This window comes from Heliangelus exortis, chromosome 17, assembly GCF_036169615.1.
Source record: "Heliangelus exortis chromosome 17, bHelExo1.hap1, whole genome shotgun sequence".
Classification (NCBI taxonomy): Eukaryota; Metazoa; Chordata; class Aves; order Apodiformes; family Trochilidae; genus Heliangelus; species Heliangelus exortis.
The window spans coordinates 9957234-9973057 of NC_092438.1; the positions used below are offsets into that span (position 1 = coordinate 9957234).

Genomic DNA, 15824 nt, shown 5'->3' on the forward strand with positions numbered 1-15824 from the left:
GTGCTGCACAGAATCTCCTTCAGCTTCTGAGAGAACCTTCAAAGCCCTCCCTGTCAGATGATAAAATCATTGCACTGGGATGTGGCTGGATCAGCCCAGGCTGTCCCAGCAGGATTTACAGTGATGGCGATGGCCAGGAATGGTCCATGATGGGGTCTGAGCTCTGGAAACTGCAATGAACTTTCATTAAAGTCAGCAAGAGGCAGCCTGGTTACTCAGGAAGCAATCTGGCTGAGTTCTCCCCGTTGCCATTTTGATCTCTGTCACTTCATGGAGAGACCTGATCCCTCCCTTTCCTCCTGTGAGGTCCAAATAGAGATTTAAGCACATTACACCTGAGTGAACAGGTCAGAACCCATTATTTATTTGATGCATTTTGTGTCTTTCTGAGAAATGCTCACAATCCTCATGCACAGAAAGGTTTGAAAGGTTTCACATGAAAGGTTTGAAATAATTATTCTGCCCCTGTGCTCAGCCCTGGGGAGGCCACACCTTGAGTCCTGTGTCCAGTTCTGGGCCCCTCAGCTCAGGAAGGAGATTGAGGTCCTGGAGCAGGTCCAAAGGAGGCAACTGGGCTGGTGAAGGGACTCGAGCACAGATCCTATGAGGAGAGGCTGAGGGAGCTGGGGGTGTTGAGGCTGGAGAAGAGGAGGCTCAGGGGAGACCTCATCACTCTCTCCAACTCCCTGAAAGGAGGTTGGAGCCAGGGGGGGGTTGGGCTCTTTTCCCAGGCAACTCTCAGCAAGACAAGAGGGCACAAGAGGTCTCAAGTTGTGCCAGGGGAGGTTTAGGTTGGACATTAGAAAGAATTTCTTTACTGAGAGGGTGCTCAGCCATTGGAATGGGCTGCCCAGGGAAGGGGTGGATTCTCCATCCCTGGAGATATTTCAAAAGAGCCTGGATGTGGCACTCAGTGCCATGGGCTGGGAACCACGGGGGGAGTGGATCAAGGGTTGGACTTGATGAGCTCTGAGGTCCCTTCCAACCCAGCCAGTTCTATGATTCTGTGAATTACAAAAAAAAAAAAACTCCCAAAATCTGACTTGCTCCTGATACATTCTTGAGAGGTTAATCACAGTTTCCCATATTGAAGACTCAGGCTGGCCACAGTTTCTGTGGTATGAGTCTGCTCCTGACAGGACACGCCGAGTTCTTAGAATCAGATTTTCAGGGTGAGTAGTCAGTTACAAATCCAAGAGGTGGGTGTAACATGAACTCTCTAATTTTCACCTCAAAGAGGTTATTTATCTGATTCTTCCTGCTTGGAAAATCTATCTCAAGTGTATTCAGCCACAACACCCACAATGGCAATACTTGCAGAGTAACCACATCCCAGACACTCCAGCTGAGGAAAATACAGCAAAGAAATCCTGAAAGCTGATCCATGGGGCAGCTCACATCCAGTGAGCAACTGAAACCAGCAAGACTGTAACACAACAGTTATTTATCCTCTCTGCTTGTAGCAAACACACAGAATTTATTAATCATAAACATAGAGCCTAGAAATGATTTTAAAATGAAACTTTAATTGCACTAAGAGCCAGTCAGATCATCCATGTGGCTGCTCCTGCCAAGGATTCAGTGTGAGGTTTGTCTGCCAGGGATCAGCTCCTCTTGCTGGTGCAATCTGCCAGTCCACCTGGGTGAGAGGGACACAGCCAAGGATGAGACTTTGACCAAAGGCTCCATTTCAAGACTTTCTATTTCAGCCTCCTGTCCCCACACTCCAGCAGCTGGGTTCATAAAACACCCTATAAGGAAAGGAAAGACAAGGAGAAATCCCCATGAAACCAAACATTATCTGATTTCTCCTGAGGGACCAAAGCTTTCCCAATCAGGCTCCCAGTGCTACAGTCAGCTGAACTTCTGGATAGGGAATGTGTTGTCTCTTTTAAAACATAAAGTGCTGGTTCAGAGCTGTGAAACACAGAGAGCTCTTGTAAACACACATCTTCCAGGATCGTGGCTTTAACCTGGTAGGTATTTGGTGGGAAGAGGTGTGGGGTGGAGATCAGCAAGAACCTTACAGCTTCATGGGGCAGAAACTGCAAGCAGAGACAGGAGGAGAAAAGCACAGAGGCCATCTGGATCTGTATTCATCATGTTTCATAACAGGTGAACATGAACTCCTGGGGATTTTAACTCTAAGTTTATTCAATTCCATGTGTTTGATTGATGGGAAAAGAAATTACAGAATTTTAACCCCCAGTTGCTGTAGCCTTACCACTTCCTTGACCTATGGCTTTTGGGGCTACATTTAGGCTTAAGCTTTTAAAAACCTATATTGTCTCTGGATACCTAAACAGAACAGTTGAGGGCTGCCTTAAGGAAAGTCACTGACTTCAGTCTGAAAGGCCAGAACAAAACACACCTCTTAGAGGTACTTTGTCTGCCAAAGACTGGACTGACAGTGGGCAGACAGCTCTGGAGATTTAAGCTGTCGTGCTGTGCCCAGCTTCCCCAGCTGTAAAAGGATGGTGAGGGATAAATTTAAAGTTCCATACAGGTCTGAGACTTGCAGCCAAGAAACCCTGATACAAGTATGAATTATTTTCAGCCACATGCATTTAGCTTCTGTAGGCGTTTGGTTTCCCATTTCCTTGATCTGTTTTAGAGACCTTGCCAGTCCATGGATTTCAGGGAGGGGACAGAGAGAGTGTGGACCTGAGCCAAGTCTCAAATATATGCTGCAAATCTGGGCATCTAAACCAGCAAGTCTGCAGGTTTATCTGTATAGACTGAGTGGGGAAAGGACTGCTGAGCTGTTACAGTCCCTTATCTCTGCCTGATCAAAGTGGACACAGCAGAAAAATTCTTCCTGTGTTCTGGGTGAAATTCATCCCAGAGCAGCAGAATGCAGAGCAGGGTGTTACACCACCACCTTCTTGAACCCTGAAACCCATTCCCAAGGGTGCAGCACTGCTGCTATGGAGTCCCTGCACATGTATTTTTAGATTTTTAGAAGATGGCAGGAAAAATGAGCTCACCAGAAGGACCAGTGCTGTCATCATCTCTAAACCAGTTCCAAGCTCTTCTGACTTCAGCCCAAGCCTCTAAAACCAGACCCTGCTGCTGAGGAGTCCCCCACCCACCCCAGGGGCTTCTCCCACTGAACCCCAGACTAAGTCCTGCCAGACAGAGCTGTGACTCACAAGGTGTGAAGCATTGCTTGGGGCTGTCACCACCGGGGCTGCAGAGGTGGGAAGGAGAACAGCCCTGGGCCTGGGCAGTGAGGGTGTCCACACAGCAAAACAAAGCCTTTAATCTAAGGAGTGCAAGGGAGTGATGAAATCAGCTTTGCCTCTGCAGGGACAACACGTTGAGCAGGTACTGCAGGTCCCCAGGAGGCATGTCTTGAGGTCACTGTCTTAAGGTCACTGGATGGACACTGGCAAACACTGCTCACCATCAGCAGTCTGAGTGTTGCCTTGGCAACATGAAACCCAGTTCAGATGTGTGGGTGGGGGAAAGAAGATGCCTGGAGTCTGCTCCTGATATGGCACAAGTCCCAAAAAATGCAAAGCCTTGGGATATGAGTCATGTCCTTGAACTCCCCTGCTCCTTCCTGGGGAATGGCTCTGCCACAGGTTTAAGTCCCCTTATGGTGTCAGGTTGTGACAAGGATGCAAAGCACTGAGGGAGACCTATCTGGGACAACACCATCTTCTTCCTGTTCCCCATCACTGCAGACCCAGCAGATGGATGGAATGGTGAAGGATGAACCCAACATGAAGCAGACTGATGAGATGGCAAACATGACCTTCCCAAACGAGGCCAGTGTCCTGGACAACCTGTGTCAGCACTGCCCCCACATGAGGACCTATGATTTGAAAGGGCAGAGGGGAATGACAAAGCAGCAGGACAGGAGCTGCTCCTACCTCAGAGGGCCAGTCTGTGCTGCTGGAAATTGGCTCTGTGTGTGACTTAAAGCTTCCAGTGTCAGCTCATGTCCGAGTCCTCTCTTCCTGGCCTGTCTGACACTTGTTAAAAGCAAGTGGGAAAGAACCAGGATATCTGAGTCCCCCTGCTTTGCTCTGCCCTGTCTTCAAATTAATTCCCTGCATTTCTTTTTTTCCCATTCCTAAAAGAGAGGGTGATACTGATCTGTGGCTGCAATGAATTTATCCTCACACAGAGCTCTGGGGGCTTGCAGGTGGTCTGGAAACTGAAACAAATAGCAGTGGGAGGAATAATCACCCTGTTTGCAGAAAGCATGGAGATTCTTGACAGAGCAGTGCTGTAGAGCAGCCTCAGGGATCCTCAGCCAGGTGGGATTTCCCAGCACTTCATTTCCTGCCACCTGCAAAACCAAAACATAGTAAAAAGTGTTTTATTTGGGTAAAACACTGTGTAAAGCAAGTTGTCCAAATAATAACAGAGATACAAGCACCATTAATCAGGGCTGAAGACCTGGTGTTTTTTCTCCTGATAGCAATGAAGTGTGGTGTTTGGTAGCAACAGAGAGAAGCCCTCCATGCTCAGTCTGCAGAGGCACTGCAGCTCCTGAGAGCAGTGGTTTCTCTCCTCTCCTCTCCTAATGGGGGTCAGTAGAACAATTCAGAATTTATAGACATAAATAGCAGCTCCATTTGGCCTTGCAGCAAGAATCCTGTTATTCCAGCCTTGTGGGATTCCTTTGGTAGCTTCCTATTTCTCCTTCCAGCTTCCTCACCACCAGAGCTCTGGATTGTCATGTCCCAGCTTGTACCTCTCTGCCTGTTTCCTCCTCCACAACTTCTCCCCCCGAGGCTGTCCCTACCTTACACACATTCCTAGCCTGTCTTATGCTGCCCTCTATCCTTGGAATCATCTTCCTCTTTCTACAAGCAAGAAACCTCTCTCCTCTTTCCCCTTCTTCCTGTAGATCCCAGCTCTGCCCTATGGATCCCTCAATCCTGGCAAGTCTCAAAACCCTTCTCCTGGAAGGCTGAAGTACTGGAAACTGCATCACACTTTGCATTTGGTGATCAGCCAGACTTCTGCCTGCCCCAAATCCACAAGGCTGGACCTCTGTGGAGAGCCTTCCATAGGGCTGAACCTCCAGAGGAATTACTGCAATTCAGGTTTCTGTGGAGGCCAACTGACAGAAAATGGGTTTATTGGGTTGCTCTGGAGAGTGAGGAATAGTTGTGCTCAGTGCTGAGCATCCTGCTGATGCTGACTTCTGTCTCCTTTTTGTAGGAACCTCTGGAAGATCAAATCATCCAGGAGAATCCTGTTTTGGAGACCCTTGATAATGCCAAAACTCTGAGGAAAAGCAATTCCTTTCACTTTGTAAGTACCAGCCCTTCACTGATAGATCACCACTAGGTTATCCAAAGATGTACCCTCAGAAAAAATACAAACAAAAATTATTTTTAAATGCTTACTCAAGCAGTAAAGAAAGTTTCTATTTGCTGACATTTCACATAAAGCATAGCTAAATTTGTCAGTTGATTTTGTTTTGACTTCATATTTTACATGTCAACAGAAAATAATAGCTTTGATCAACCCCAAATCAATGCCCTTTCACCTGTTTACTGCTTCAAAGCTTCAAAATGTTTTCATTTTGGTTATTTTTAATTCTGAAATTGTCAGTGAAATTGTAAAACATCAGGGGTTTCAACTGATGTCTCATTCCTCTGTTTCTGTGTGCTACAAGCTTCTGCCATATGCTGCAGAGAAAGGAGTTTTTCTTTAAGCTCTAATACAGAATCCAAGAAGAAAGAGGTTTTTTATAGATCTGATCTTTGAAAAGATTAAATTTCCTCTCACTGACTTGCAAATTTGCCCCTACAGGCAATGCTGTCTGTCCCTGGTGAACGCTCAGAACCTCTCAGCTACTTTCTGTTTTCCTACAGATATTGCAATCTTGATTAACAGACTGATCTTTTATTTTCTCATCTAGGGCAAATTTATCTGAATTCACCGTGGTAGCAGAGGGAAGCTGGCTGGGGCAAACACTGAGAGTTGTAAGTAAGCACATCATTCTTTTTATTAATTTTCCTTTGGATTTTTTATTGTGTTAAACAGACCCTGTTCTGATTACTTCAGACACGTGCAAATCTGAAGTGAATTCTGTTAACCTGAGGGACTGCTGGAAATGAAACCAAAATCTGCCACAGCAGTTCCACGCTTTTAGATGATGACAAATTTATTTCTTCTTTCTTGAGCTGCCTCTGAGACTCCGTGAGAACACAGGAAAGACACAATGCCTCCTCCAAAAGCTGTACATTTTTCATTTCACAATTCTATTGTGACCATTACTCACATCCATCAGCACAACACTACAATTGCCTTGTGACCAGGATCCTAAAAATAGCTACCAAGGAAGGTGCATTGTTCTTTGTTTGCAGCTGTGCAGCCAAGACTGAGTTGAGAAGCACAAATCCCAGCTCTCAAGGTAAAAAGACCCCACCATGTTTCCTGACTGAAGCCCTTCAGCATGCAGAAAAAGGAGAGAGGAAACATATGGACCAGTTATTCTTTAATGTGGGATTGTCTGCAGCCCTCCTACATTTTAACTCATCCCAGATTTGCATCACACCATATGTTGGATTTGCCTCTCTGGACAGTGGGCCAAGGCAAGTTTCAGGTTGTTTACTGGCAGGTTAAAATCATGCTCTGAAAGCATCATAAAAGGATGCTGTGGTTCTTGCTGCACTCACAGGGCTTCCAAAGGATGCTGCTGAAATGTCGGTTTTTCTGATATCAAAAGCAAAATTCTCACTGACATCTGTAGGGTTACATCATGATTTTTCCAATTTCTCTCTGCTACCTCCAGCTGGATGTGCTTCCCTCTGTGTTCCAGGTCTGGAGAAGTCATGTGTCCTTTCCCAAGAAGTAGCTAAGAGAGATTATCATATCTTCCATCAGATTCTCTCCAGGAAGAAACTTTAACATAAAGGGATGGCCCTTTGTGTGTTACTCACTCAATAATGCACCAAAACCCTGCCCCATCCTCTGTTTCTAGAATATGAAATGTACTCACCAGAGCTCTTCTTGGTTGGAGACTGAAATGGGATTTCTCCCAGTAGGGGTTTGTTACTAATTAGCCAGGAAGAAGAGGATTGCAAGTGACTTTTCCTTAGGCAGGCCAGGGTGAGAAAAGAAATCTGCCTTTCCTTATCTTGATCAGTGCATGGCAAGGTGCTGCTTGATCTGGCAGGGCTGCCACTACGGTAAAAATTATCATTTTCCAGCTGAAGTGTTGAGCTGCTTTGTGTCAATTGCTTGTGTCTCCTCAGGTCAAGAAAGACAGCCAGGACAAGTTTTTCAATACTGTTGGAAAGGTTTGGGTGTTCAATCCCACTTACTTTGACACAGCTGTTATGTCAAAATCTCTCAGGCAGCCCTAAGTAACTCAGCCCACAAAAGCCTTGTCACTGAAGTGATAAACTCCAAACATGCTGAGGAATTGAAAGCCAGAAGAACCCTCAGACTCCAAGCAGAAAGCTCATGTTATGCCTTGCCTGGTGTAATCACCTCCTGGTCTGTGTCTTGCTGCAGAAATTGCTTCTTGTGCTCAGTCCTCATCATTACCACTGGGTGCATCCAGGTGTGATCACAGCAGACAATTTGGGTGTTGGGGAAGTGTCACCAATCACTAATGTAAGTCTGGAGAAAAATCAGTGACACTGCAAACACAGCAAACAGGATGCTGCCCCCTAACCCTGGCCTAAAACCCTCCTAGGAATAAAATTCAGCTTTTTCAACTCAAGGAAGAGTTGAATAAGCTACTGGAAGAGCAGCTAGAGACAGCATTAAGATTTGCTCAGTTCCCTGTGAGCTGAAGCCTGAGTGTAAAAGATCCATTCCAGAGCAGATGAGCTTGATGTAGGGGTTCCTGGTTAACATTCAATGGCCTGGGGTTTGCAGGGCTTCGAACAAGCTGGATATGGAGGTTGTTTGAAGCCTGAAAACTGACAGATCAGAAAGCTATAGCAGAGACCAGGGGTTAAAACCTGCTCATCTCACCTACATATATAATCTCAAGGAGCAGCTTTTGAAAGAGAAAGACTTTGTCTGGTTTTGACACACATTTTCCTTTTTAATTTTCCTTTCTAATATTGTTTTGAAGAGTTATCTGTTACTGAGAATTTGGGAATGGGAATTATGGAAAATGGGAAATTATTGGGAATTATTGGGAATGTCTGCTGGCTCCTGAGACTATTATTTATTATAAGCAGGACTTGAGCTACAGAGAGATCAAACAGTCTCCAGCTGCCTAACTCCCAGTGCCCCTTCTAGCAGCTGTTGGTATTTTACAGCTTCCAGGATTTGTAAAACAAGCCTTTTGTATGAAGCAGATATGATTTTCACAGGCAAAGCGTGGCTCACCAGTAACACACTGCAAGATTCTCTGGCATGATCAGAGTGGTGAGCTCTGCCTTCTCCAGGCATGCTGTGAGAGCAGAGCACGATGTTCCAGCAGAGCCAAACTCCCTCCATGGCTGTGCTAGCTGAGAGGAGGGATAATTGCTGTAAGGGGATGTTGCTGCTCATGTCCTGCTGGTTTGAAAAAGCAGAGTGAAGAGTGGAATGAGCTGATACCCCAGCTGCTCTGTTGCATTTTCCTCATGATATCAGAGACACTTGGAACAACTGCTGTCAAAGCACACAGTTCTTAGCTGGCATCATTCAGGACCCAGAAGAAAAGCAGAGTGTTGGTGGTTTACAGTGATGTTCAACTTCTCTGTCTCAGGGTAGTCTGAAGGGACCTGGCTGGTCAAATTTCAATGGGCTGGAAAATTATTGTAGATGTTTAGTGCTATGGGCTGCCTTCCAGTTTAGGGTACAGATTAACAATTCCTGTGTCTTGGTCTGTGTCCCTTCTGTCAGGGCAGCCTTTGATGTCCTGGGCCCCAGTCCAGCAGAGGTCTGTGTTTACTGGCTGACTAAGGGTATCAGGCACTCGGGCACTATGAAGTTCAAGCAGCTGCCAAGAGAGGAGCAGGAAGAGCAGGACAACACGGAGGGACACAGGGATCTCATGCCTGGTGACTGCAAACCAGGACAAAGCCAGCATGCAAAGAGCTTAGCCAGTTCAGTAAGACTGAAAAAGCTGCTAAAATCAGATTGTTTCTGGGGAATATAGAATGACCTTAAATAACACACTGATTTATTTCCTTTTAAAATTAACAGATGTGGTATTGAGAGTCAGAGCTGGCATTCCCAGCTGCCACAGGGCAGCAGGGCTGGCCAGATGGCTGAGCTGTCAGCTAAGGACTTGATCCTTCTTTGTTGAGCAGCCCTGCTTTGCAGGTGCTTTTGGAACCCTGGTGGAGCAAACAGGCACATCCCTCCCAGAGCACAGGGGTGCCCAGACACTGCACAGCTGCTTTAGGTCCTTGTTTAAGGTGTGTATTGTTACCTCTGCTCCACCCAGCAAGCTCTGGTGAATGGTGTAGGAAGGGATGGAGCTGAGATTTGCTTCCCTTCTGTCCTTCAGTTGAGTTCCCAGCAGGGCTTGGAGAGCTGGCTTGTCCCTGGAAGCAGAGCTTGTATCCATTTTTGGAGTATGCAGCAAGAGAATGAGGACAATAAGTGATTTTCTTCCTGTTCCTTAGGTTCACATTTCAGCCTTTTGCCCACTACTGACTGATGAAGTTACTCAGCTCATGGGGCTGAGTTCTGGAGGGCTCCAGAGGGGTGTCACCAGGCCCAGCAAACTTTGATAGGTTTGCAGGTACAGCAACTCTGGAAATTTGCTGGGGCAAATGAATGTCTCTGTTGCCTTCAAGAAATCCTGCAGGCAGAGATAGGCTCTGCCACACAGAAATATCCACCTCAGGAATCTGTTCCAGTAAAAATTAAATGAAAACACTGTGCAAATCTCTGACCAGTGATGCATCCATTGAGCATTTTAACGTGCAAAGAAGAGCAAGGCTGTTTTATGACTCCTCAACATGTTGCCACTGGCCTTGATTAAAAATCTAATCCTTACAGATATCCTGAAAAGGAACAAAACTCAAAAATTTAAGCCCAGGCTTGTTTCTAGTGCCATAAAGCTGTAGAAAAGCTACCCAAAAGGCACATCAGCCAAAGGATTAAATTCGTTTTTGCTTCTATTGCTTACATCTTGCTGGAGGAGCCAGAGCCCTGCAGTTCAGTGCAGCTTGTCTAGCTCTTCCTGGTCTATGTGACTTGCCCCTCTGCTGTGCTGTCAAGCAGCCATGCTAATACTTACCAGCAGGAACAGTATTTAAGCATATTATCAAACTCCACCAGTTATTCATATACTCCACTGCACAGACACAGTGACAGAACATGACCCAAGTGTGAATCACGGGGCCTTTGCTCTATCTTTTTTACACTCAGCAACTATTTCCTTTCTTTGCTACCAAGCAGGTTTTGGAAAGTGACATTTTGACTGTGGCAGAATATGTTCTGATTGTGCTTGGTTACACCAGGCTGTAAGCCACATTGTTCCCTTTGTCAGTGTATCAAATACGAGCCTAAAAGGTAATTTATAATCTCTCCACAACATCCCTTCCTTTGGCAATTCTGCAGAATCCTTTATTCAGGGCAAATGGGCTTTCCATGGTAAGCCACCTCCATGAATCCCAAGACTCCAGGGAGTGCATGACAACATTAACTGTACCCCCAGAGGATTTCCCCACAGAGGATTTCTCCCTCTCCCTACACAGATTAACAATCAGAAATCTCCCTCCTCATGCACTGCTCCTGCACTGTTCTCTTGCTGGTTGTGCCTGTTCCTCCCTGCTCCTTTCCAGGTGTGACAGTATCACAGGGTGGCTAAAGAAGAGCCAGGCATGAACCAGTGGTGGGCTTGCTCCAAAATTCCAGCATTGCTCCTGCTCTGGAGAAGCCAAGGAGGCTGCAGGTAGGGTGAACATGATGCAGTACAATCAATACTGCCAGCTCCACACGGGTGCTGCTGCTCAGTGCTTCCCCTTTACTCTTCTGTGGAAAGGATTAAGTCTGCAATTCTGACACTCTCTGCACCCAGGTAACAGCCTCTGCCTGTCTCTGTACCCTGCTCTTTCGTGCTGAAAGACAATCCAGATCTGTCCTTGAAAATTCTGCCCCTCCAGCACTAGGAGGCAGCGGGACAGACCGTGTTCCCATTGCTCAGGGAAGGCACTACAAGCCCTGCTGCAGCAACGTGCTTTGCACAGATGGAAGCTGGAGTGCAGTCCCGGCTTAATGATGAGCTGCATAATCCCCTCCTGGCAGGCAGTGGCCTTCTGCTGCCCAGATAAATGTCAGGTTTCTATCAACTAGAAAAACTTGCTGCCTACTAGGATTGTCATCAGCCCAGCCCAGGATTTTGCAGTCGAAAGGTGAAAGGGAAACAGTTCAGAAAACTGCTTTGAGGGTTTTGAGCTATCAAGTAGGGTCAGAGCTTTTTTCTACTTCCTGCACTTGCAACTCCATCCCAGCCTGTGCTATCCTGGCAAGGCAGCAGCAGCCTAAGAGAGAGGGGAGACTGATTATAGTGAAAAAAATGGTGTGTGCCAACACCTTGTGAATGCAGCTCCTCTCCCTTTCCCTCCTGGATTTCCTTAGAGCAGTTAACAATGAAAGAACAACCTTTAAAGCTGAGCAGAATGCAGATAAAGTGATGCATATTTCTATTTGCTAAGCAGTTTATCCAGCCAGCAGTGCTCACTGAAGTCAGTTAATACAGGTTTCCATTGGAGGCTACAGTATGCTGCTTCAGCTTGACTCCTTTATCAGGAGCACTTCTGTATTCTATGCAATAATAATGATTTTTAGCTGATGGCAGCAAGAGGCAGGAAAGAGGGTCCTCTTTTGTGACTGCCTCCACCTTCTACAGGGTAAGCAATCATCCATGCTTTTGTATTGCAGCAGCAGCTCAGGCTCCCCTAGTTTATCTTCAACCCTGCCCACAGCTGGATAATGCCATTACCCTGATTTTACCAGTGCAGAACTAAAAGAAAGGTCTAAAGCAGCCTGTTAGTATTTTGCCTTGAAAGCCACAAGCAAAGAGGGGAAACTGATTACAGGGAAATCCCTGTGTTACCATTTCTGTGGTATGCAAAGCTGACTGCCAGCTGATACGGTTATGGATGGGCTCAATCCAGTCCTTTCAGACATCCTTGTTTGCTTTTATAATGCACTGTGCTGCCACTCCACCCACTCCTGGATCACTGCCAGCCACGCAGGACTTTTCACATAAACCTAAACAACTTCAGTGCATGTGTGCTGCCTCCCTGTCCTCCCTAGCACCTTCTCTCCCCAGGGGCTGGTCCACCCAGCAAGCAAAAGCCCACTGCTGGTATCATGCAGCTCTTCCTCTCAGTTTGCAAGGGGAGAGATCTTTTCATTGTTAACTCTTTGTAAGATGATGTCATACAAAGGAATAGTGACATCACACTATAAGCCAGAATCATGAAACATTTACCTGAAATTGTTTCAAGTTCAAACCAGGCCCAAGGTTGCTTCCCTACACGTTAAGTTTGTTCCCCTGGGCCAGTAGTACCAGGCTCACTTCTATCCTCTTCTGGGGAGCTTGTCTTGTTTTTTTTTTCCCCAGCTGTGGAACACAAATGACTTTATAACATGGAAGGTTTTCTCTCTCCAGCCTTGGTAGTCTGTTGTTTTTTTTCACTCCATTCCTCTTTGTCTCATTCCAGGAGCAGCTGAACAAGCTGCTGATCACTTTGCACAGCACATCCCTGCATTTCATCCACTGCATTGTTCCAAAGGAATTCCAGCAGTCTGGTAGGTGTCTGCAGCACTGCAGAGCAATCCTCAGGCAAAGCCAGCACAAGCTGTGGCTGGCTGAGCAGCAGATCCTTATTCAGGAATGAAAGAAGTTGGGTCTTCAGTCTCAGACTACCTGGTACTCCATCCCTTCAAGGGAATGTTAGCTTGAGGGATGTTTCTAAGTGCCAGGTCTAGAGACAGGATGTCTAATCAACCTCTAATGAACCTCTCATCTCTTAAGAGAAGCATGAATTAGGAAATGCATGACCTGGAACCAGACTACTTGGCCCCGTTATTTATTAGGCTGCATTGCTTCCTGCAACCCTTTTTTTTCCAGGATCAGCCATGGAAACAGTGAGTGGTTGGGAAGAAGAGCAACCCAGGTTTTCACCTATGATAAACAACAAAGTGGAAGGGCAAGTAATGGAAAGCAGGGAACAGCAAACAAATCTGCTGTGAATAAGCAGTTTCTGATGTTTGAATCCCAACAGTGTGCCTGAATGCACACCTTCCACTTTCAGATGAGGGCAGTAGGCATCCTGGGAACACCTCTTGTTCCTGGGAAATCAGAGGGAGTGGATGTGAGTGCTTTCCTTCCCTTCCTTTACCACTTCTGCATCCCCCTCCAGGTACTGCCACTTTGCACAGACTGGGAAAAACGTTCCCAAGCTTCCCTGCCACCACTATTCCACTGCCATGCCCCTGGGCTAGGAAGCTAAAGCAGAGAAGATCTTAAGCAGAGATTAAGCCTTTCTGCACTGCCACTAACTGCAGCTCTTATATCATTATACCTGTCTTTCTCATTTTAGATACCAGAGCCTGAATCCCAGCATAATCCCTCCAGGGTTTGTGGACAATAAGAAGGCCTCAGAGCTGCTGCTTGGCTCTGCTGACCTGAGGGGGAAAGTACAGAATTGGGTATAACAAGATGCTGTTTACTGCTACCAAATTGAGGTAAATAAATCGATGGCAGTTATGACTCAGCATGCCTTTGGTGTAGATAGAGCTGCAGAGTTAAGAGTTTCTACAGCAACCCACTTCCTCATGCATATGATGTTCTCTCTCACATGCTCCCCAAACTGACTTCTAATCAGACAGTGCAGTTAATACAATGCAAATGAAGCACACCTTAAGCTCTGCCATAAATCTCACTTGTTCTTTGCTCTTCCTTAGGCTAAAATCTTCCTAAGTGATCATTTATCCAGTTTAAGACTGGAAAGGAAAAATGGAGGGAGACTGTTGTAGCTGCCCAGTATTAGCAGCACAGATCCTCAGTTTTGCACATATGTTTTTGTCATATCATAACAAAAGCAGCTCCTGACACAGCCGTGCAAAGCAGAGCATTCTGTCCTTTGCAGGAACCAAAAATCTTCATTTCCTAAGTTTTATAATAATTACACAATATTCATCACTCCTCCAGCCTATTCTGTTTTTTAAATTTCAACTTCTGGATGGAGGTTAAAGTGGGCCAGACATTGCCCCCATCTTACTTTTAAAGACAACAGCCACAAGATCACTACTATTATTTTTATATCATTACTGAAACTACTTAGTGCCTATCCTGGCCCAGGAGAGGACAAGGTCATCAAAGACTTTCAACCCTGCAACTTAATGAGATCTTATGGTGATCCCAATGGCATTTTTTATAGCCAGATGCCTTGGGCACAGAAAAGGCTAAAGAACTCTGGGAAGCTCCATGCTAAAAGTGAATGGAACTCAATCCCTAAATATTAGTCTTCCATTCCCATAATTTCCCCAAACTTCATCCATTTTGTAAATGGTAAAGCAGAGAGGCAAAGTATTCTGTGCTGGGATCCTGCCCACACTGGAAGACATGAAATGAATCTCTGGCAAAGATCATGACCATGTCTGAATGTCATGCTCAGAGCTTCCTGTTGAGGACTGAATACAGAAAGATGCAGGAAAAAAGGCATCTTTGCAGAAAAAAACCTAGAAACTATTCTGTAAATCAAGGCAGCATTAGAACCAACCACTAATAATTAATTTACTAGCAATTTACTAGCAACTAGAACTATAAAATGAATCTGGGACTTCCAAGCTCTACATCCCAGTACACAGCAAACTAATGAAGCTTTCCTGTTTTTTCCACGTGGTTCCATGCAGCAGAAGAGCACTGCAGCCAGAGCTCCAGCTCTGTTACCTCCTGGGCATCCCCCCAAGGACCAACTGCTGGAGAAGCTGTGTGACTCTGTAGAAAGCCATATCCCTGTCCAGAATCCCAAACTCCTGTGGAGATGCTGTGAGTCTCCTGGAACCACAACACACACATTTATGAGTCGCATGAGTCTGGTTTTGATCTGTGCATTCTTTGTGTCACTACCCATGGCACATGTGGCTGCAGGATAGAGGGAAGATGGGAGGCAAGAAAACACCTTTTCAGTTTCCTTCCAGTTCTCTTGTGTATCTATTTCTATTTGTAAATTTCCAGCAGTTTTTGTTTTTTCTAGTGCATGAAAACTTCAATTTCTACATTCAAAATAACATTTTTTTAAACAAATTCAATTCTGTCATCCTATTTCCTATGTCAGCAACTGCCATGACTCTTCTTGCACACCAAAAATTGTGGGGCACCAAGGCTTCCCCCATTTGACTGACATTACATTCTGACTCCAGCACTTTGCTGCCTGGAACTGCCTGTGAACATTTTTGAGTCCCCCTGCATACACTACCTGGAAACAGAACTCTTTCTAAGCCTGTTCTAAGCCTCTTCTCTTTGTTACAGGCTAAATCTGCTGGCAATTCAGAGGAAGGTCCAGAAGTTTCTGCAGCTGCTTTTCTGGGAAGGGTGGAAATTGTATAGCAATATACTCAGATGTTGTCCTGTTCTGCAGAATTAAACAGTGGTAATTACAGACAATGAGAACCTTGGGATGTCTGGGCAGGGAAGATAAGGGTTGGGAAGAAAAATAACAGCCATGCTCACTTAAGTAGACACTGAGAAAGCTTGTGACTTTCTTGTTAATTATTAATAGTGCAAGGGGCCTGAATAATTTCTTACCCAATCAATGCCAGAAAAGTTAGGAAGTGGAGAAAGCCCTGAAATCTGAGTCAAAGCCTGCTACCTCCAGGGAGTGGGAAGAGAGTGCCTGTAGAAATTCAAGACCTGGACTTCCCAATTCTAAAAACAG

General features: G+C 45.7%; 1 long non-coding RNA gene across 1 annotated transcript; it reads right to left on the reverse strand.

Annotated features, from left to right (window-relative positions):
- Window positions 1-1506: 1506 nt before the first annotated feature.
- LOC139804118 (uncharacterized) lies at window positions 1507-6897 on the reverse strand. Its single transcript, XR_011729278.1, has 3 exons — window positions 6648-6897; window positions 4198-4300; window positions 1507-1751 (listed from the first exon to the last, which is right to left on the reverse strand). It is a non-coding gene; the product is annotated as an uncharacterized lncRNA (long non-coding RNA).
- Between the last annotated feature and the right edge of the window lie 8927 nt (window positions 6898-15824).